This window comes from Kogia breviceps, chromosome 12, assembly GCF_026419965.1.
Source record: "Kogia breviceps isolate mKogBre1 chromosome 12, mKogBre1 haplotype 1, whole genome shotgun sequence".
Classification (NCBI taxonomy): Eukaryota; Metazoa; Chordata; class Mammalia; order Artiodactyla; family Physeteridae; genus Kogia; species Kogia breviceps.
Genome location: NC_081321.1, coordinates 64648502 through 64670628, shown reverse-complemented (window position 1 = coordinate 64670628; position 22127 = coordinate 64648502).

The following is a 22127-nucleotide window of genomic DNA, read 5'->3' as shown; positions in this document are numbered from 1 at the left end:
AATACCATAATATAATTTAAAAATATTATCAGAAGAAAATATGGCACAAAATAAAGACAAAAGCAGGTAATAGAAACATCTTTAAGATGACCTAGATGTCAAAATTAGCAGGCAAAGATTTTAATATAAGTATTGTAAATACTCAAGGACTTAAATAAAAGATGGATATAATGAGTAAATAGATAGGAAACCTCAGCAGAGGAATGATAAATATAAACAAGAATCAAACGAAAATTCTAGTACTGAAAATTATCTTACAAAAATTCAGTACCTAATGGACTTAGCAGATCGGAAACTAAAAAGTAAAATGTTTTAAAGACAAATTAATAACATAATTACATCAGAAGATCTAAGGAAAAGAAAGATTGCAAAAGAATACAGACTCTTATAGGGCAATGTTCAGCAGTCTATCATTACTTACTTGGGAGTACAATAAAGAGAAGAGAGAGATTGTACAGAAAAAAAAATATTTCAGGGAGAGCTGAAGAATGGGAAGTGACTACTTAATGGGATTAGGTTTCCTTTTGGAGTGATGAAAATATTCTGGAACTACAGTGGTGATGGTTTTGCCAATACTGTTAACATATTAAATGTCATTTATGGTAAATTTTATGTTATATGTATGTTATCACAGTTAAAATTAAAAAGACTGCCAATATCAAAAGTTGTGGAACAAGAGGATATTTATATATTGCAGGTGAAAGGGTAAAATGGTATAACCACTTTGGGAAACACTTTGGCAGCAATTTTTTGCTAATATTTGTAATAGCCAAATCTTGGAAACAACTCAAATATACTTTAAAAAGATGGTGGATAAAAATTATTTTTATTCATAATACAGAACACTACTCAACAATAAAAGAAAATCTGAGCCACTTGTACACACAACAACATATGTGCATCTCAAAAACAGTATCTGAGCGAAAGAAACTAGGCACAGAAGTATACCTACTGTATGGTATCTTTTATATGAAATTCAAAAATAGGCAGTATTATCTATGGTGATAAAAATCAAAATATGAGGAGTGAAATTTATTTGAAGGGTAGCATAAGCAAACCTATTGGGATGATGGAAATATTCTATACCTTGATTGGGAAATTTGTTATATGGTTCTATGTACATCAGTGAAAAGGCATAGGATTAACCTTTGAAGACTTCTATTTTGCACAGATATAAATTTTGCCTCAGTGAAAACAAATGAGTATGTAGAATATGATCCCAGCTTCTAAAAATGGTATATCTTTATAAACATGACTATGTGCATTTAAAAAATATTAACTCCAAGTGGATCATAGACCTAAATGTGAAATTCAAAGTAATGAAATTTCCAATAGAAACATAAAACAACATCTATTGTACATGACCTTGGATTGACAATGAGCTTTTAAATACAATACCAATAGTATGATCCATGAAATTTAAAAAAGTTAAAGATGTACTTCATTTTAAAAATTCTTTTCTACAAATGACACTGTTAAAAGAATGAAAAGACAAGCCACTGACTAGGAGAAAATATTTACAAAACACATACCTGATAAAGGACGTATATCCAAAATATACCAAGAACTATTAATACTCAGCAATAAAGAAAAAGATGACTCAATTTTTAAAAAATGGGCAAAAGTTATGAACAGACATCCCATCAAAGAAGATACAAAAATGGCAACATAAGTATCTTAAAAATATTCGACATTATCTGCCATTAGGAAACTGCAAATTGACACAGCAGTGAGATAATACAATGATCTATTAGAATGGCCAAAATCTAAAAACATTGACAGTACCAATATTGGTAAAAATGAAGAGCAGCAAGAACTCTCATTTACTATTGATGGTAATACAAAATGGTGTAATGACTTAAAAGATGGTTAGACAGTTTCTTACAAAGGTGACTATAGTCTTACCATATAATCCTACAGTTTTGCTTCTATGTATTTATCCAATTGATTTGAAAACCTATGCTGACACAAAAACCTGCAGATGTTTATAGTAAACTTTTCATAATTGCCCAAACTGGAAGCAACCAAGATGCCCTACAATAAGTGACCAGACTATGATGCATCTATACAATAATATATCATTTAGCAATAAAAAGAAATGAGCTATCAAGCCATACAAAACCTAGATGAATCTTAAATGCATATTGCTAGTAAAATAAAGCAATCTGAGAAAGCTGCATACGGTATGATACCAATTATATAACATTCTGGAAAGGCAAAACACACCATTAGTTGTCAGGAGTTCAAGGGATAGAGGTTGCAATAGATGAATCAGAGGAAATTTGGGGGTGATTAAACTGTTCTGTGTGGCACTCTAGTGGTGAGTACAGGACATTAAGCATTTGTCAAAACTCATAGAACTTTATAGCACAAAGACTGAACCTCAATGTATGCAAATATTTGTGAAATTATTTAGGGCTTCAGAGGAATCATGGGATGAAATGCTAAGTGTAACCAAAACATGTAACTATATTACAGCTATATGAAACCATCTCATTGAATGGGATGGGAGAAGAAGTTCCTGAGCTAAGTAACTCTGGAAATGAGTGGAGTATATTCCACTAAAGGCAAAGAGAACTGTACATATGAACTGCATTCTAGTTGATAACGTTATTTCCCATGGGCATATGGGTTTAACAATTCTGAACCCATTTTATATGTATACAGAAATTGATCAATTAAGGAAATGGAAGGGGGTGGGAGGAGTAAGGTTTCTCAATGTTGGAATGGGAGGTTATAGATAAGCAGGAGGAATAAGCTAGAATGATCCGTGTAGTAATGGATTAGACTTAGAGGCATCAGTATCAACTCATACTTAGCTTAGTATAGATATAGGTGGCTAAATATAAAAACACGTATAAATATGTGCATATGCACAGGTTAGTGCACAAATATATATATCTCCATGCTCTGTCAGCTGAAAGGCCCTAGAAATAATGACACCCTAATAGCAACCAGAACACTTAGCACCCAGCCTTTGGACTTCAATAAAAGGAACAAGAGAAATGGCTGATTCTTAGAATGTAGAAGGAAGTATATAAACAAGCCTAGAGCATCTTATAATTCCAGAAAGTAAGAGAGTGCTAAAAAAAAAAAAAAACCACAATTATGAGGATATATCTAAGGGATACAGGAGTCATCTGAAAGAGTTCCCAACAGCCAAGCTGGAAAAACTTGAGAAACAAAGTAAACTAAGTAGTATTAGGTTATAATCCAAAGTATAAAATAAATATGCCTGAGTCCATAAAGATAACCAGCGACTGAGTAATAAATGAAAGGGAAAAAATAGATAAAAACTTCCAAGTAACTCATATAGATACTCTGCCCTTATGGAAGCATAAAATCATAATTTCCCAGTCCTTAAGAATGGACTGAGCATAGTGACTTTCTTCCATTGGGTATATTATGAAAGGGAGGGGAAAAAATACTACCTCAAGCAGGTGATCAAGATTAATCTGGTAGGAAGAATAATGGCCTCAGAGGCATACATGTCGTAGGCCCTGGAACATATGAATATGTTATGTTACATGGCAAAGGCAAATTAAAAGTTGCAGATGGAATTAAGGTTGCTAATCAGTTGACCTCAAGATAGGGAAGTTATCCTGTAGTATTCAGCTGAACTTAATGTAATCACAAGCGTCCTTAAAAATAGAACAGGGAGACAGAAGAGGAAAGTCAGAGTGAGAGATGTGATTATGGAAGAAAGGCACTGAGAGATGCCACATTGCTGACTTTGAAGGCAGAGGAAAGGAGCCAGGAGTCAAGGAACATGGGAAGCCTCTAGAAGCCAGAATGGCAAGAAAACAGATGTTACTCTAGAGCTTATGGAGAAGAATACAGCTCCTCTGACATCTTGATTTTAGCCTAGTGAGACCCATGTGGGATTTGTAACATATAGAAATGTAAGGTAATATTTTTTTTAATCTTCTAAAGTTTGTGGTAATTTGCTACAGCAGTACTAGGAAATGAATAAAGGTAAGAACAACAATGGTAGGTTATATTGATAATACACACCTTTGACATTCTGTGATGAGGACGGTACCTTGTCTCTGGGGTTACACCCCCAAAACACATTACCCCAGTCTAATCATGAGAAAGACATCAAACAAATCCCAAATGAGGCATAGTATACAAAAATACCTGACCAGTAATCCTTAAAATTGACAAGGTCATCAAAAGCAAAGAAAGTCTGAGAAACTCTTCCAGCCAAAGAAGAGTTTAAGGAGACACGACCATGTATGTAATGTAATGTGTTATCCAGGCTGAAATGCTAGAACAGAAAAAAGGACACTAGGGTAAAACTGAGAACATCTAAATACATGATGTACTTTAGTTGATACTAATGTATCGATTCATTACTTGTGACAAAAATACCATACTAATGTAAGATGTTAATAGTAGTGGGAACAGTGTGTGGAGTATATGGGAACTTTTTACTATCTTTGTAATAATTTTGTAAATATAAAACTGCTATCAAACAAAGAAGGGATTTTAGAAAAGAAGTCTTTGAGATGATTCCAGTTCTAGTCACTGTCTGACTTTTATCAAGTGAATGACCCTAAGGGAGAGAAACTTGACTGGGATCAATCAACCCCCAAACTATGAGAGAGAATATTTTTTTTTTAATGTCGTTTTCAATACCATCAAATTCAGGGTGGTTTGTTTTGCAGCAATAGATAAAGGGAACAATCTTGAAACTAAGAAATCTCCTTTGCACCCCTTTCCCTGTCCCTCATTAAGCTTTCCTTTGCAAAGGTGGCCAGTAAGATGGGCTCTTTAGGAGAGGCCTGAATTCTCTCACTCTGCACAGTCTCCTGATTTTTCTATTTTGAGGTGCGTGTTCTATAAACTAATTAAAACCAATCCTGCTGATTATGAGTGAGACATTACAATTTTTACTGAATGTTCTGTTTGAACCTTAAATAAAAGCCATCATCTTCTTATACATACAAAAATAGTAATGGTGAAAGCAAAGGGCTAATTTTGTGCCAAGTTCAAATCTTAGTATAATACACATTATGACATTCAATCCTACAGCTCTATGATGAACCTGCTAAACTGATCATTTTACAGATGATGAAACCAAGACTCAGGGAAATGAAGTAACTTATTAAAGTTGCACAGTGAGTCAGCACTGCAGAAAGACCTGTAACTAGATGATCTGACCCCACAATCCATGCACCTAACTAAGACAATATACTTCTTACCAACAAACAAGTCATCTGAACCACCTGGACTACAGAAACACTGAAAGAAATTAAACCAGAATTCCTTTGGGATCTCGGAGATCAAGTTATGCTACATTGGCCACATACCTCATCCTCGGACACCACATTAAATGCCTCCTTTCTTAACACCTACCTTTTCTTGTAACCTCATCCCCATATATTCTGTGCATCCTCTCCCTACTCCATTTTTCTCACTGTTCCCTTCACTGCTAACTCTTCCCTCTGGCCTCTGGAATGACCCTTTCATGGTCAACCAACTTTCCTACATACTCAACTATTTCACAGTTTGCTTACTCCAGTATCTTTCCTTGGCTGTTAATTACTTCCCATATTGTTGGCTCCATTCAGCTTAGTTTCTCTGATCAGAATTGTATTGGTGGTGATGATGATAGTGGTGTTGTCAGCGTTCACTTAGCTCCTGTTCACCACTGTGAACTTATAACTTGATATTAAGAACCCTTCTCTTTTGAGATTTGTGATATCCATTGACATATACCCATATAACCTTGTCATCTCTCCTTGATACTGTTATTTACCATGCTGTTGAAGGCTGTGTCAGGCTGACCCAGAGTGTGTCTCTCCATCTCTAGCCTCTAGACTTAGAATTTCTTGATTTCCTTAACTCAAGAGCAAGCAAATCTTCTTCACAGAAGTCACACACACCCAGAGTCAAACATTAGACGCTGCTTATATTTCTCAAAAGTTCTACCTCTAAATTGTAAACTTTAATATTCTATTTTCTTAATACCTTCTTTTTGGCTTCAACTACACCCTGCCACACTATCAATGACCCTGCTTCTGTTAGATCTTTTATAACTGCCGGGAAAAACAAAACAAACAACAACAACAATGCCCTAATCCTGAATCATTCTAACATTCTATCTTTTCCATCTTCTCTGAGATTCTCAGTACAGTTGAGAGAAAGTGGCTTAATCTTTTGTCACTGTAAATTTGTAGTCCCTCTCAACTTCTTGGAAATTTCTGCATATGACAGAGGTGGCTCCCTTTCTTATTCTTCAAGGCTTAATTATACCTAGATATAAACTAGTATTCTCTAAGGCCTTCTAAAGTGCTCCTCAAAATGTTACAGATGCTCACAGAGAATTTTGATATAACCTACCATGTCTATTACATAAACGAGGTGATCAGTAAACTTATCTGGAATGAATGATTCTAGCTATGTATTTTCTCACTCATAGATAACTATTTTTAGACATTTTTCAGATAATTTATATGAATTTCAACATTTAGTCATCACAAGAATCTATCAAGATATATATCATCACCATTTTCAGATGAGGAAAAAGGGTTAGAGACCACAGTTTAGGTCATACAGTGTATGAGAGTTCAGATTTGAATCTAGTTCTAACATTAAATTGATGCTTTGGTCCACCGTGCCTCTTGTCTTAACAGTCTCAAATACACTGTCCAGTGTATTTTCATACTGGTCACTCCATGTAAGCATAGGGCTGGCTGAATTTCACTGCAACATTGACAGCATTTTCAGGCCTGGGGGAAATCATTCTGATATTTTCAAATTTTAGCAAAGCTTCAGACTCCACATTTTGTTTCTATGCACTCAGAACATTATCCTCTGTATTTGTTTGAGAGCCGCAAAACTTAATCGAAAAAGCAGAGGCTAGAAGTTTGCAATTGCCCCAGGGAGGCACAAATCTGCAAAAATCTGACAGGAGACTGACTTTTTGAGCTGAGCAGAAGTTAGAAACTGGAATACTCGCCTTGGCGTCCCTCTTCTCCCTTCTGTTTTCAATGCCCTGATAATTCAATTAAGGTTATGTAAACCTCATCAGTTTAAAGTGATAGGCCCATGGCATTTACAGGGTCACTAAACAAACCAGAAGTCACAGGCTAATGCATACTTTCCTTAAAATAAATTCTCTTATTTAGTTTTATGAACTATTTCTGAGGAGACAGGTGGAAATCTCACAGCATTACTGAGAAAAGTTTATATATTGCGAACAGACTCTTTTCACAAAAACTGGATTATATTTAAAAATGTGAAATATCTGCCTTGCACATAAACACTGAGTTTTCTTTGGACCAACATCCAAAAACTTGAAGCATATGCTTGCTTGAGGTATGTATATATATTTTTTTTCTTCACGTTATACAAGTTTAACAAAAACAAAAAACAACCAATGGTTTCAGAGAATCAAAATCCAGTTTTAGAGGTGACTGCTCTTCTGGGTTTTTTCCCCCATAACATAATTTTTAGCACCTTTTCTTTTTTACATACATGATAAATTTATTACTTCAATATATACATGTTTATTTTTTTCCATATAAACTTACTACTTTCAAAGTTTGCATAGGCATATTCTCATTTCGCACACAAAAAACATACCTTGATTTGCATTTGGCATTCTCATGTGAGACTACAGTTATTTTCTATTTTAATTAACTTGTCTTTTATTATATTAGGTTGTTTAAACATATTAGCTACTATGTTCATCTTTGTAAATTCCGATCTTTTAGATGACATGCAGAGTTTAAAAAGAATTTAACATTTTATAAATTTTTATGTTTAAGCATGCAGCAAAGAGGCATTCTTGTCCTTGCTCTAAAATTTTAAAATCAGTTTTCCAAACTGATACTGGAAGGTTTTTGTTATTTGTAACTCTCATTCTCAAACTTTGGAGTGCACCAGAAATGCACTAAAAGTGTAGGTGCCTCCTGAGACTGACAGAGATGGAGACTGAGGCATTTATATGTTAAACAACCTTCATAGGTGATTCTGTGGCATATGAAATCTGAAACTCAGTGCACTGTCAGATTTTTTCAAATTAACTCTCTTCTCAACAACTTTGAGTTTTTTCTGTGTCACTTACATTATGCTTTTTGGCAAATGAGTGAGAACAATAAATTATATGATAGCTCTGGGAAAATTTTTGCCTAAGAATAAAACTTTTAATGTGAGCCTGTCTAGTCCATTGTGTTGGTTAGTCATCCAATGGTAACACACAGAAAGAGAGTGACTGACAAAATTAATAGGGCAAGTTTTTATTAAAATTATTAGTCTATTGCCTAAATTGATGACAACATGTAATTTTCTTCTTTGTAGCCCTCACTATAACTTGCTTCATTTAGTTCACTGAGAGGAAAGTTATATTTTTCTGTGATCACTGTAGCAACATCAATAGAAGGTACTTTCAAGTGTTGAGTATTTTTTAATGCCAACCAAAAGGCACAGCCTTAGTAAGAAGAAACCAAAAGGTTAATTTCAATTATGATCATCCTTTGCTTGTGACCACTTGAGTGATCCTGCTCAGATCATACAGAATATACAAAACATACTCCTCCTACACATGCCAACCCATTAGAGAGATATCCTGCTCTTTAAATGTTCCATCCTTAAAATAGATATTTCTAAAGATCAGCCTTGTAACTCAGAATTCACAGTCCCAAATTTCTTGTAAAAATAAAATTACTAAGATAACTCTCACTGTATTTGTTTTTCCTTGAGTCCTTGGTATCGCTCCTTCACACCCGTATGATGTCAAGAATATATTACTCTATTCCTAAACTCTGGATTTCTTCAAGGATAAGGGCAACACATCTCCTATAAAGAGAAAGTTGATTTCTGAGGCCATAAGATTCTCAAGGAGAGAAATACATCTTTAACCTCTAAATCTAGCCATTGCATTTTACAACTTAAAATCCATGTGCTATCCCCACAGTATAAAATTAAAGTTCCACAACATGGCTGACGCCTCTTTACAAACTTGTTTCTTCCTCCTTCTCCAACATCATCTCCTACCATTCTGGCCCTCCCCCTGAAAAGTCAGGGCCACACTAAACTGTGTAGCTTCCGGCACATTCCATTTTGTTTCTTTTCTCATTGCTCATACCCTCTCTGTGGTATACGTCCTCACTTCTTATATTCTTCCTGCCTGGTTCTGAAGCCTACCTTCTTTCCCAAATTTTTAGCTCAGGAAAGGCATATAACAAGAATCCTCTTTGGCTCTCAGGCTAGGTTAGATGATATGCCCTATAGTTCCATAATACTTTGTGCACATTCTGCCAGAGTGGATTTAAATTTTTTTTATTGTATTTCTTTCCCATTATACTGACCTATTTAAGGATAGGAAATATGTCTAATTCATCTTGGAAATTTCTAGAAATAGTCTCACAGTTACCCTTTAATAAGTGTTGAATAAGGGAATAAATGGATATTTCTAACTCCTAAATAGGATATATATATATATATATATATATAGCATATTAGGTGTCAACAAGTATATTTTGAATTGAGAGCATAATTGGATTAATGAAGCACTGCAATCATCAGGCTAGATGTTTCCTACTGCAGGTAGATGTCAAATACCAAGACAAAGACCTGAATATTTTTCTTGCTCTGAAATTTTGATCCAAGGTAATATTTTCCTTTACTTACTTTAGAAGTATTTTAATACACTGAAGATATATAGTTATATTATATCCATCTAACTATTGGTTTATTGAATGTTTTTCCCATTCGTCTATGAGGTCAATGACATTATTGGTTTCATATCCTCAGGGTAGAACATTCTTGGCTCACAATGGACATATAGTAAATATTAGTTGAATGAGTGAATGGCAAACAATAAAAACGTCTTGAATTTTGAAAGGAAGTTCAAAAATCACAATCAACAATTTTGACTATTTGTACAAAGTTGTACAGCTTTCTCTTAGTTGAGGGAGCAAGGAAATACATGTACCTGTACTAATCTGTATGTACACACATATCTATAAATATTTCTAAATGCAATTAACTCCACTGGCATTAAGTGGGATGTGCATTGATACTGAAGTCTCTGCTTTAATCCACAACCATGTGGGTCATTCTAGCCTCCTCCTCATGTTTTCATGTAACCTCTACTCTACCAGCTACAAAACTCATTTCCACCATCCCCTTCTATTTACTTAATTGTTCAATTCCAATATCTATAGTGGTTTCAGAATTGTTAACCCACACCCTGTAGGAACCAACTTTATCAACTAGGGTAGAGTGTTCATGCACAGTTCCTTTTGCCTTTAGTCATACAGACAGCACTCAGCTTGCAAAGTTACTTACTTAGGTCAGCACTTTATTCCCCCACTCTAATCACTGAAGCTGTTTTATATCTCTCTTACAGTTTCTTTTTTTTTCTTTTGGGCACATCCCACATTCATCCTGAGATCCCTTAACTTCCTTAGTAGTTTAGAAACTTGCCTACATTAGAGTTCACCATTGTATAGTAAAGTTCTGTGGATACTGACAAATACACAGTGTCATGTATTTTCTATTACTGTATCATATAGAATAATTTCACTGCCATAAAAAAAATTCCCTGTGCTTTGCTTATTTATTCTTCTCCCATCCCCCAAGCTTCTAACCACTGGTCTGCTCACTGGCTCTACGGTTTTGCTTTGGCAGAATTTCCTTTAAATGCAGTAATAAAATACATTGCTTTACAAACAGGCATCTTTCACTTAATGAATATGCATTTAAGATTTATCCATGTCTTTCTGTGTACTTGATAGTTCATTCTTTTTCATTGCTGAATAATATTCCATTACATGGATATACCACAGGTGGTATATCCATTACCTGGTGTAGGACAACATTGTGAAAATGACTATACTACCCAAAGGAATCTACAGATTCAGTGCAATCCCTACCAAACTACAAATGGCACTTTTCACAGAACTAGAGCAAAAAATTTCACAATTTGTATGGAAACACAAAAGACCCCGAATAGCCAAAGCAATCTTGAGAACGAAAAACGGAGCTGGAGGAATCAGACTCCCTCACCTCAGACAATACTACAAAGCTACAGTAATCAAGACAGTATGGTACTGGCACAAAAACAGAAATATAGATCAATGAAACAGGATAGAAAGCTCAGAGATAAACCCATGCACATATGGTCACCTTATCTTTGATAAAGGAGGCAAGAATATACAATGGAGAAAAGACAGCCTCTTCAATAAGTGGTGCTGGGAAAACTGGACAGCTACATGTAAAAGAATGTAATAAGAACATTTCCTAACACTATACACAAAAATAAACTCAAAATGGATTAAAGACCTAAAGGTAAGGCCAGACACTGTAAAACTCTTAGAGGAAAACAAAGACAGAACACTCTATGACATAAATCACAGTAAGATCCTTTTTGACCCACCTCCCAAAGTAATGGAAATAAAACAAAATAAACAAACGGGACCTAATGAAACTTAAAATCTTTTGCACAGCAAGGGAAACCATAAAGAAGATGAAAAGACAACCCTCAGAATGGGAGAAAATATTTGCAAATGAAGCAACTGACAAAGGATTAATCTCCAAAACTTACAAGCAGCTCATGCAGCTCAATATCAAAAAAATAAACAACCCAATACAAAAATAGACAGAAGACCTAAATAGACATTTCTCCAAATAACATATACAGATTGGCTTCAAATACATGAAAGGATACTCAACAGCACTAATCATTAGAGAAATACAGATCAAAACTGCAATGATGTATCACCTCACACTGGTCAGAATGGCCATCATCAAAAAACCTACAAACATTAAATGCTGGAGAGGGTGTGGAAAAAAGAGAACCCTCTTGCACTGTTGGTGGGAATGTAAGTTGATTCAGCTTTTATGGAGAACAGTGTGGAGGTTTCTTAAAAAACTAAAAATAGAACTACCATATGACCCGGCAGTCCCACTACTGGGCATATACCCTGAGAAAACCATAATTCAAAAACAGACATGTACCACAGTGTTCACTGCAGCACTATTTATAATAGCCAGGACATGGAAGCAACCTAAATGTCCATTGACAGATGAATGGATAAAGAAGATGTGGCACATATATATAATGGAATATTACTCAGCCATAAAAAGAAACAAAGTTGAGTTATTTTTAGTGAGGTGAATGGATCTAGAGTCTGTCATACAGAGTGAAGTAAGTCAGAAAGAGAAAAACAAATACTGTATGTTAACACATATGCATGGAATCTAAAAAGAAAAAAGAAAAAAGGTTCTGATGAACCTAGCCACAAGGACAGGAATAAAGACACAGATGTTGAGAATGGACCTGAGGACACGGGAGTGGGAAGGGAAGCTGGGACGAAGTCAGAGTGTAGCACTGACATATTATACACTACCAAATGTAAAATACATAGTTAGTGGGAAGCAGCCGCATAGCACAGGGAGATCAGCTCTGTGCTTCGTGACCACCTAGAGTTGTGGGATAGGGAGGGTGGGAGGGAGACGCAAGAGGGAGGGGATAAGGGGATATATGTATACGTATAGTTGATTCAGTTTGTTATAGAGCAGAAACTAACACAAAATTGTAAGCCAATTATACTCCAATATAGATGTTAAAACAAAGAAAATTCTTGGAAGTCTATCAGTTAGAAAGAAACACCATTTCCTGCACTGGCTTTCTCTCCTAATTACCTCTGTAATTGCCCTTTTCTATTATTTTGTATCCTTGTAATAAAATATACCCTCTTAAATGGTGTCTCTAACTTTTGTGTCTCCCTTCCCCAGTCTTTACTCCATACAGCAAATAAAAAATTATGCTCGTGAAGCACAGAAAATAAATAAATAAAATAAAATAGACAATGAACAAGGACCTACTGTATACCACAGGGATCTCTGCTCAATACTTTGTAATAAGCTAAATGGCAAAAGAATTTGAAAAAGAATAGATACATGTGTATTTATAACTGAATCACTTTTCTGTATACCTGAAACTAATACAACATTGTTAATCACCTGTACTCCAATATAAAATAAAAATTTAAAAAAATGAAGTCTTTGGGAATTCCAATGTCTGAGCTTCCTCAGGAATAGTTCTTTCCTCAGGTGTAGGTCCTATTAATTATTTTTAGTGTTTATGAGGCATCCTTTCCTGTTGATTTGCATATCTCATAATTTTATGGTGAAAACTTGACATCTAAAATAATATAATATGGTTTTTCTGGAAATCATTGTCTCCCCTTTCCCCAAGGTTTGTTGTTGTTGCTACTTGTTACATTTGTTACTGTTTGTTTTAGTGACTTTTCTGTAAAGGTTGTATTCTTTATTGTCTCTGGCCACTGAATTTTCTATTTAATCATTTGTCAGATCATTGGTCATTTGTTTAATCTTTTTGTTAATACTAGACAGATTGTCTTCAATCCTGGAAGCAGTACCTCTCCCAGTCTTCACCAGAGCACTCTGTGCATTCTGAGGCATGCCTGCTATGCCCAGCCAAGCAGTTGACATCTCTGTCTTGGTCTTACTTCCTGCTTTCACTGAGCCTTAAAGTCAGCTGGAGGTGAGAGCTTATGGCCTTCTCAGATCTTTTCCTGAGCGTGTCCACAGAGTGTATGTGACTTTCTAGATCCCTAGGACTATGTCAGAGTGTTTCAAAGCCCCTATGCACACATTATTCACCAGAATTTCCTTTTAGGCTTTTCAGTTATTCTACTGTTTGCCCCAACTGTTATACACTCCCTCATACAGGTATGAAGTTAGAATGCTCACTGTAACTGTTTTCAACAAACTCCTCTAGGAGAAAGGGCTTTTGGTATTGGGTATGCTCTCTGTTAGGTCAGATACAAACAGTCTTGCAACTGGGATCTTCCAGGAAACCATTAGACAGGTTAAATAATGCAATTCTTTTGGAATAAGACTTTGAAAGAGCTCTAGCTAAATTCTGATCCTTCAGGTGCCTATTTGAGTCTTTATGCTTAATTCACATTTCTGGTAGACAACAATATTTTTATCCACTTGGAAAATCTGCCTTTTAACTAAGATTATTCTTATTTTAAGTGATTATTATTTTAGTTGGATTAATATCTACCATGTTTGTAACTTTTGTTTTTTTTTGCTCCCTCTTTTTCTGACTTCTCTGGTTTTAATGGAGCATTTTCTATATTAATCCACTTCACTTCTTCTCTTACCATATTAATTCAATTTCTTGAAAACTCGTTTTACTGGTTGCCCTAGAGTTTACATTATATATTTTAAACTAATCTAAGTTCATTTTCAAATAACACTATACCCCTTTATATACAGTGCAGTTAACTTAGAATAATATTTTTCCAATTCTTCTTCCCCATCTCTTGGGATATTGCTATCAGTCACTTATCCATATGTTATAATAACCCAATACACTGTCACTATCGTTAATTTAATTAAACAGATATATTTTAGATAAATTAATACAAAATAATATATTTCTAAATCATTACTTATTCCTTCTCTGGTGCTCTTCCTTTCTTTATATGGATTCAGGGTCCTGATTTGTATCATTTTCTTTTTGCCTGAAGAACTGCTTTTAACATTCTTTGCAGGCCAGTCCTACTGGTGATGAATTCCCTCTATCTTTGTTTATATGAGAAAGTCTTTATTTCTCTTTCACCTTTAAGGATCATTTTGTTGTATATAAGATTCTAGATGGGTGGGTTATTTTCTTTGATCATTTCACATATTTCACTTGACTATCTTCTTATTTGCATAACTTCTGATAAGAATTCCACTGTGATTATCTTTTTTCCTCTATAGGTAAAGTATTTTTCTTTTGTGGCTTTATTGAAGACTTTGTCTTTGGTTTTCTACAGTTTGAAAATTACATGCATAGGTGGTTTTCTGTTTGTGTATGTTTTAATTTTTGTCCTGCTCATTTTTCTCTGAACTTCCCGAATCTGTTGTCTGGAGATTCTCATTAATTTTGGAAAGTTCTTGGCTATACTGAGTCAGTATTTCTTTTGCCCCCTTTTCTCTTTTTTCTCCTTCTTGTATTCCAATAACATATTTATTATAATTTTTGAAATTGTCCCATAGTTCCTGAATGTTCTGTTCTATTGGGTAGGCCAAAAAGTGGCTTCTGTTTTTAAATAAAAATAAAAAACACGGTTTTCATTTTCACCAAGAACTTTATTAAACAATATATTCACCCTTTTGTTCTACTACCTTCTGCCATTTTTCAGGCAACTTCGTAATTCCATCTTCCCAAAACTTTTTATCTTTTTGAGCAAAGAACTGTTCCAGGTGCCTTTTATAGTCTTCCAGGGAATTGAAATTTTTTCCATTAAGAGAATTTTGGAAAGACCAAAATCAATGGAAATCCAAAGGTGCAATATATGGTGAATACAGCAGATGAATTAGAACTTCCCAGCCAAGTTGTAACAGTTTTTGCCTGGCCATCAAAGAAACATGCCATCTTGTGTTATCCTGATGGAAGATTATGTGTTTACTGTTAACTAATTCTGGATGCTTTTCATTGAGTGCTGCTTTCAGTTGGTCTAATTGGGAGCAGGACTTGCTGGAATTAATCGTTTTGTTTTCCAGAAGGAGCTCATGATAGAGGACTCCCTTCCAGTCCCACCATATACACAACAACACCTTCTTTGTATGAAGACCAGTCTTTGGTGTGGTTGGTGGTGGTTCATTTCACTTGCCCCACAATCTCTTCCATTCCACATTGTTGTACAGTGTCCACTTTTCATTGCCCATCACAATACGTTTTAAAAAAAGGGCATTTTTATTACTTTTAAGTAGAGAATCACCTGCGGAAATATGGTCAAGAAGGTTTTCTTAACTTATGTGGAACCCAAACATCAAAGCAATAAACATAACCAAGCTGGTGCAAATGATTTTCAACGTTTGATTTGGATATTTTGAGTATGTCAGCTATCTCTCATGTGGTATAATGTTGATTGTTCTCAATTAATGTCTCGATTTGATTGCGATCAACTTCAACTGGTCTACCCAACCATGGAGCATCGTCCAGAGAGAAATCTCCAGCACAAAACTTCGCAAACCACTTTTGACATGTTTAATCAGTCACAGCACCTCTCCATACACTGCACAAATCTTTTTTTGCCTTTCAGTTGCATTTTTACCTTTCTTAAAATAATAAAGCATAATATGCCAAAAATGTTTGCTTTTTTTCCTTCCATCTTCAGTAGTAAAATAGCTACACAAAAATCCACCAATTTTGATAAGTCTTTTTTTTTAAATGCACGCTGATATGACAGCTGTCACATACAATCTAACAAAATTGTTTCAAGTGAAGTTAAAGACAACTAAGTGCTAGTAGAGCCACCTTACAGAAGAAAACGAACCTTTTGGCCAACCCAATATGTTTTCATTGTTTTTCCTCTTTGCATATCAGTTTGGTAAGTTTCCACTGACCTATTTTCAAACTCACTGATTTTTGTCTTTGGCCATTCTAGTATACTGATGTGTCCAACAAAAGTATTCTTCATTTCTGTTTCCGTATTCTTTATATGTAGCATTTCCTTCTGATTTTTTAAAAAAGTTTTCATCTGTTTACATTATCCATCTGTTCTTACAAGTTGCCTCCTTTTCCCATTACAAGCCTCAACATTTTAATCAAAGCTATTTTAAATTCTCTGTCAAGTAATTCTAAAATCTGTGTCATGTGTAAGTATGGTTCTGATGACTGTTTTGTTTAGTTGCTTCCCTTTTGGGGTACCTTGCAATTTTTCCTAAGGGTAAGACATGATATATTAGCTACTAGTAACTGAGGTACATAGGCCTTTAAAGTGAAGATCTGTGGTAATCTGGCTGTGTTTAATGTTTGCCCTAGTCATAAGTGCCCAAGCTTCAAATTCTCCCAATATCCTTGTTTTTGTTTTCTCTCTTGACGAGGCCTTCTCCTCTTCAGAGTCCGTGTCTTGAGTTTTTTCAGCTATGACTCATTGTTATTACAATGGATTCCTGTTGGTGTGGTGATGTGGTTTGGAGAGAGGGATACCCCTATAACCTTATGATTAAATATCAGTCTTTTAGTGGGCTTGTGTGAGCTGTGAAGTTCAAAAATATTTCTCCAGAGGTATAGAAACCCCACCACCACCATCTCTACTCTCATCCCTTATGGTATCATTTCCAATCTATTTCCTAGAGGCTCTGATCCCTTTTGACTATGTATCTTCCTCTTGCCTCTTAGGTGAGACAGAAATGGTATGGAGGAATTCTCTTCTTCTAGATGAGATAAGGCTCATAAACTGTTTCCTGGAGGGCAGGCCTTTGTTATGGACAAGGTACTGGCTGTATTTCATAATAATTATTCTTACTCTCCCCTTGCCAGATCCAGGAGGGGATCTTTCTCAGATATTCAACAGGAGAACCTAGTGGGATTCCTAGAGTAGAGGATCCCCCAGGAATTTCTCATTCTTATAATAGTCCACACTCAACCTCTAACAATTTGTCAAAATTACAATGTAAGTGTTCTACCAGTTAGTTTATGACTCAGTCTTCTGCTCCAAGTAAGCACATTTCAGATGTGATTCTCAGTGAGAGAGAGAGAGAGAGGGAGAGAGGGTGCTCTGTCCATCCAGATTTCAGTGTTGGTTTGCCCTGCAACAACGGTTCTCTGATGGGTCCAAGAAAAGTTACTAATTTTCTGTGTGTTGAGCCTTTTTTGTTGTTATAAGGATAAAAGCGAGGACCTCCAAGCACAAGCTCTTTACACGTTGAAACTGAAACTGAAACCTGAAACAGCCTCCTCTAGACCACTGTATTCTGATTTTTCTTGCTGTTTCTATGATTGCCATTCTGGTAAAGCAGAAGCTAGTAGCTTCTCTTCTTTTTTCTTATTACCTCCTTACTTCATGTTTTCTGGATTTCTGATAAAGCCTCAATTCTCATGGTTGTGTTGATGGAATAATTTTATGTCCTCAATGGTCTCTATGTCATCAGACTGTTATTGTTTTAAGTACTGGGGAAAAACAAACAAGCAAGCAAGAAATTCCACTATTTCTGGGATTTTTTTTTATTACATCTCATTGAAGGTGCCTTTTATATCTAGGGGCATTTAAAAGTTGTCTCTGATGACATAAAGACAAAGATTTATGCCCATTATAAATGCCATATAGATGCATACCTCTTCATTGAATTGATTCATAGGAAGGGTGTCTTCTACTCCAGTGTTTCTCAAAATGTGGTCTTAAGACCACCTGTAACAAAAGAGCCTAGAGGCTTATTCAGAATGCAGATTCATGGACCCAAATTTTATCCATTAAAACTGAACATGAGGCTGTGGAGCCTGTAATATGAATTTTATTAGCTCTCCAGGTAATTTAGATATACAATAAATTTTGAGAACTATTGTTTTTAATATTCATCATTAACATTTGTTATTAGCTATACTAAGTCAAGAAATAGCTAAGCCTACCTTTCTCCAAGGAAGTTATTGTTTACTCAAGTATCAATCTGCATAACTAAATGATAAATATAACCCAAATTATTATGGGCTGCATGAATCACCAACACAACACTTATTTTTTAAATCCTTTAATGTTTTAAAGATTTATCCCATGGAGCTATTTCTTCAACCAGGGCAGAAGTGTGAAAGATTTCTTCACAGTTCTTCTAATTATATAATCACACTATCAACCATGTAAAATGAATCGATACTGCAATGTTGTTTCAGTACACTGCTTCTGGAAGAAATGCACTATGAAGCTAGGCCACGTTGTCAATCTTAAAACAAAATTGAGTCTAGACTGAAATGAAACAGAGCATCTCAAAATCAAATATAGAATGTATCCTACATTTTTTTCCTCCTGCCATCCTCAGAAAAGGAGATACAAGAGCTTATAAGGGATCACTCAGTATCACTTTTAATATTCAAGTTTACTTTCTTTACATTTTAATGAGAAGTTATCACACAACATTCTCCTTATTCCATTAAAATCTATTTAAAAAATGAATCCTTGGCATTTTACAGTTTTCATTCCATTTTTGGAACATGAGTGTAAATAAAAATTGGGTTGAAATGTTGTCTTAGTCTTACTTCATCTTTCATTTTTCAAGCCCAACCTACTTTTCCCTGTGATCAATCAAGGACTGTGAAGGAATAATGCAAGAGTCCATCAAGGTGAAAATGGAAATTCTTCAAGAGAATTCAGTATAGACAGAACTTTGCTGAGAAGTAACATTTATGAATGGATAAGGTTCACTTATTTCTTGGAAGGTCAGAGGATGTGGTTTACATGGAAAAGTTGTACCAAACTAAGTATGATCTTGTTTATAATTTACCCACAAGTGGCTTTTGAAGGGCAAGAAAGATTCCCACTGTAATTGGCTAGAATTTCAAGAAATGGAAGAACTTTCTACAACAAAAGATTATATTGCAACGAAAAGTCAAATATGTTAGCAAATATGATATTCCTATGATAATTAACACTTGTTTCAATGAGCTACTGGTGATATTTGGGGGTGTATTTGGAAAAGAAACTGTCCTGGTGCAAAATGCTATCTGAACATGGAATAAATCATTTTGCTAAGAGAGTAAGGAAGTAATAGCCAAGAAAAGATGGTATCCATGTTGGAATTTGCATTTATTACATGCTGACAACGTGTCAGACTCAATCCCAGTGCTTTAAAACAATATTTGATTTAACAGCTATACCATTCTGGTGAAGTATTATCATCATGGAAATTTACAGATGGTGAAGCTAATCACAGAATCAGTACTTGGCACAGAAAGTATCAGAATTCAGATCAATCTAACTCTAAAGTACATCCTCTTTGCTTATACTATACCTTAAAAATCATGGAGTTGCAGTCATTTTGACCTTCATGGTGTCCAAACCTTCCTGTCTCCAAAGATCACCAACCTCCTCAAATGACTTGTTAATTATGCCTGCCGTTCTCTTTATTTCCCAGTTCAGTATTTGGTAAGTTTGTTGAACATAAGACTCAATTCTAACAGCTATAGTATTAAATACATTATAGTTCTCTTTAATTTGCAAATCGCTTTGACTAGAATAACATAAAATTGGTAATTAATAGCAATAGGGAATCCTGAAGTATATATGCTTTTGTAAAAATGTTAAAAGGTCCTTTAACACCTCTAGAACACCTCAGTATTAAATGTTTGGAGCAATCTTATGTGGACCTAACAGATATAGCCTTATACACAATTCAGGGGTTATCTGTTCTTACATTATTTATCTTATTAATGTAAACATATAATTTAATACCAATGCCATAATCCAACACTGTAAGATATGACAGAAAAAATCATATACTTATTCTGCCTTCTGCCCTCAGTACCTCCCTTTTTTCCTTCCTATCTTTTTTTTCTTTCTTTCCTTTTTTTTCTCTCTCTATCATCAAAGACTTAATAAATGTTCTCTGTGTTCCATACCCTGTTCTAAAGCAAGGACATATAGTAGTGAACAAAAGAAAAACCCAGACTTCAAGAAGCTTTCATTCTAGTGGAATTTTATTTATATAAAAATAGATGTAAATTTCTATTTAGAGCTTTACTTTCAAATTTTGCATATTTTTTTCAGAAGATCAACATGCAAAATAAAATCTGTGAGTATTCTTAATCATACTGCTGTTTATATTGAGATAAATTGAAAGCTAGTGTCATGATGGAAGGAGTGAGGTCTATCCAACCACTCTTGTTTTCTCAGAACATAGCATAGTTCATGGTACTTAGCTGGCACTCCCTAAATATATTCATGAATTTAAGAGGTATGTGTCTGGGATTGCACTTTCTAGTATAGAAGTCACTAGCTACATATGGTATTTAAAGTTATATTTAAATTGTTTAAAATTAAATAAAATTTAAAATGTAGTTCTACAATACCATTAGCCTCATTTCAACTAATCAATAGCCACATTTGACTAGTGCCTACTCTATTGGACAATGAGGAGAACATCACTGCCATTGCTATAAGCATTGGACAGCACTGCCATAGAATTCTACCACTAAAATTGATGTCTACTGTTGGTCCCATTGGGTAATTTTCACTCATGTTAGGAGAAATATGTTTTTGGAAACACTAGTTAATGGAGTAGGGAACAGATGTTAAATTTCATCAAATTAATTAAGATGATTATAGCTTTAAAAAAATAAATTCTCTTAAATTTCTTTGTATAATGGATTTAATAAAGGTATTTTTTTCTAATGATAGTCATTCTTGCTTTCCTAGCACAAGTACAATTTGTTTGTGGCATTTCATTCTGCTGTATGAAATTTTCTAAGACTTTTTCGGGAATTTTCCTTCTATACCTTACATTAAAATATAGTTTATTCTTTGAATAACTTGTTAAGAGTGCATATGAAACCATTTTTAGCTTTCGAAATTAGTTCTAGGAAGACTTAATCTTTGTCAATGATATGGGACATGTCACATACCTAAATAATAATTACCTATTTAAAAAATTTGGTCTAGTACGTATTTTAGGGTTTTTTTTAATGGTTAAGTGATGCAAACACATGTTCAAGTCAATTTTCATAATTTATACTTTGCTAGACAATTGCCACATTTATTGAAAATTTCCCAATTAGAAGAGATTCTCCTTTTATCCTTTAAAAAACATCTTTCCATTTTGGTTATAATGTCTTTCTCATTCTTTTTTTTTTTTTTTTTTTGTGGTATGCGGGCCTCTCACTGTTGTGGCCTCTCCCGTTGCGGGGCACAGGCTCCGGATGTGCAGGCTCAGCGGCCATGGCTCACGGGCCCAGCCGCTCCGCGGCATGTGGGATCTTCCCGGACCGGGGCACGAACCCGTATCCCCTGCATCGTCAGGCGGATTCTCAACCACTGCGCCACCAGGGAAGCCCGTCTTTCTCATTCTTGATGTGTGACTTTAGGGGTGGCCTCTCACTTTCTTTAAATATCCTGCCTGAATTTGGATTTACTCATAAATTCTAATGTACTTCTAATTTTAAGCAATTTTTAATTCTAATGTTAATGTCGTTAAAAAAAAAAACTTTGGATCTGAGTGCTTAGTTTGTTTCTATTATTTCATGTTAAATAACATGAGCATTTTTCACTATGAATTTTCATATAAAATTCAGTTCTTTAGTTATATTAGTCATCATATTTCAAGTGCTCAATAGTAATATATAGCTAGTGGCTACCACGCTGAACAATGCAGAGAAC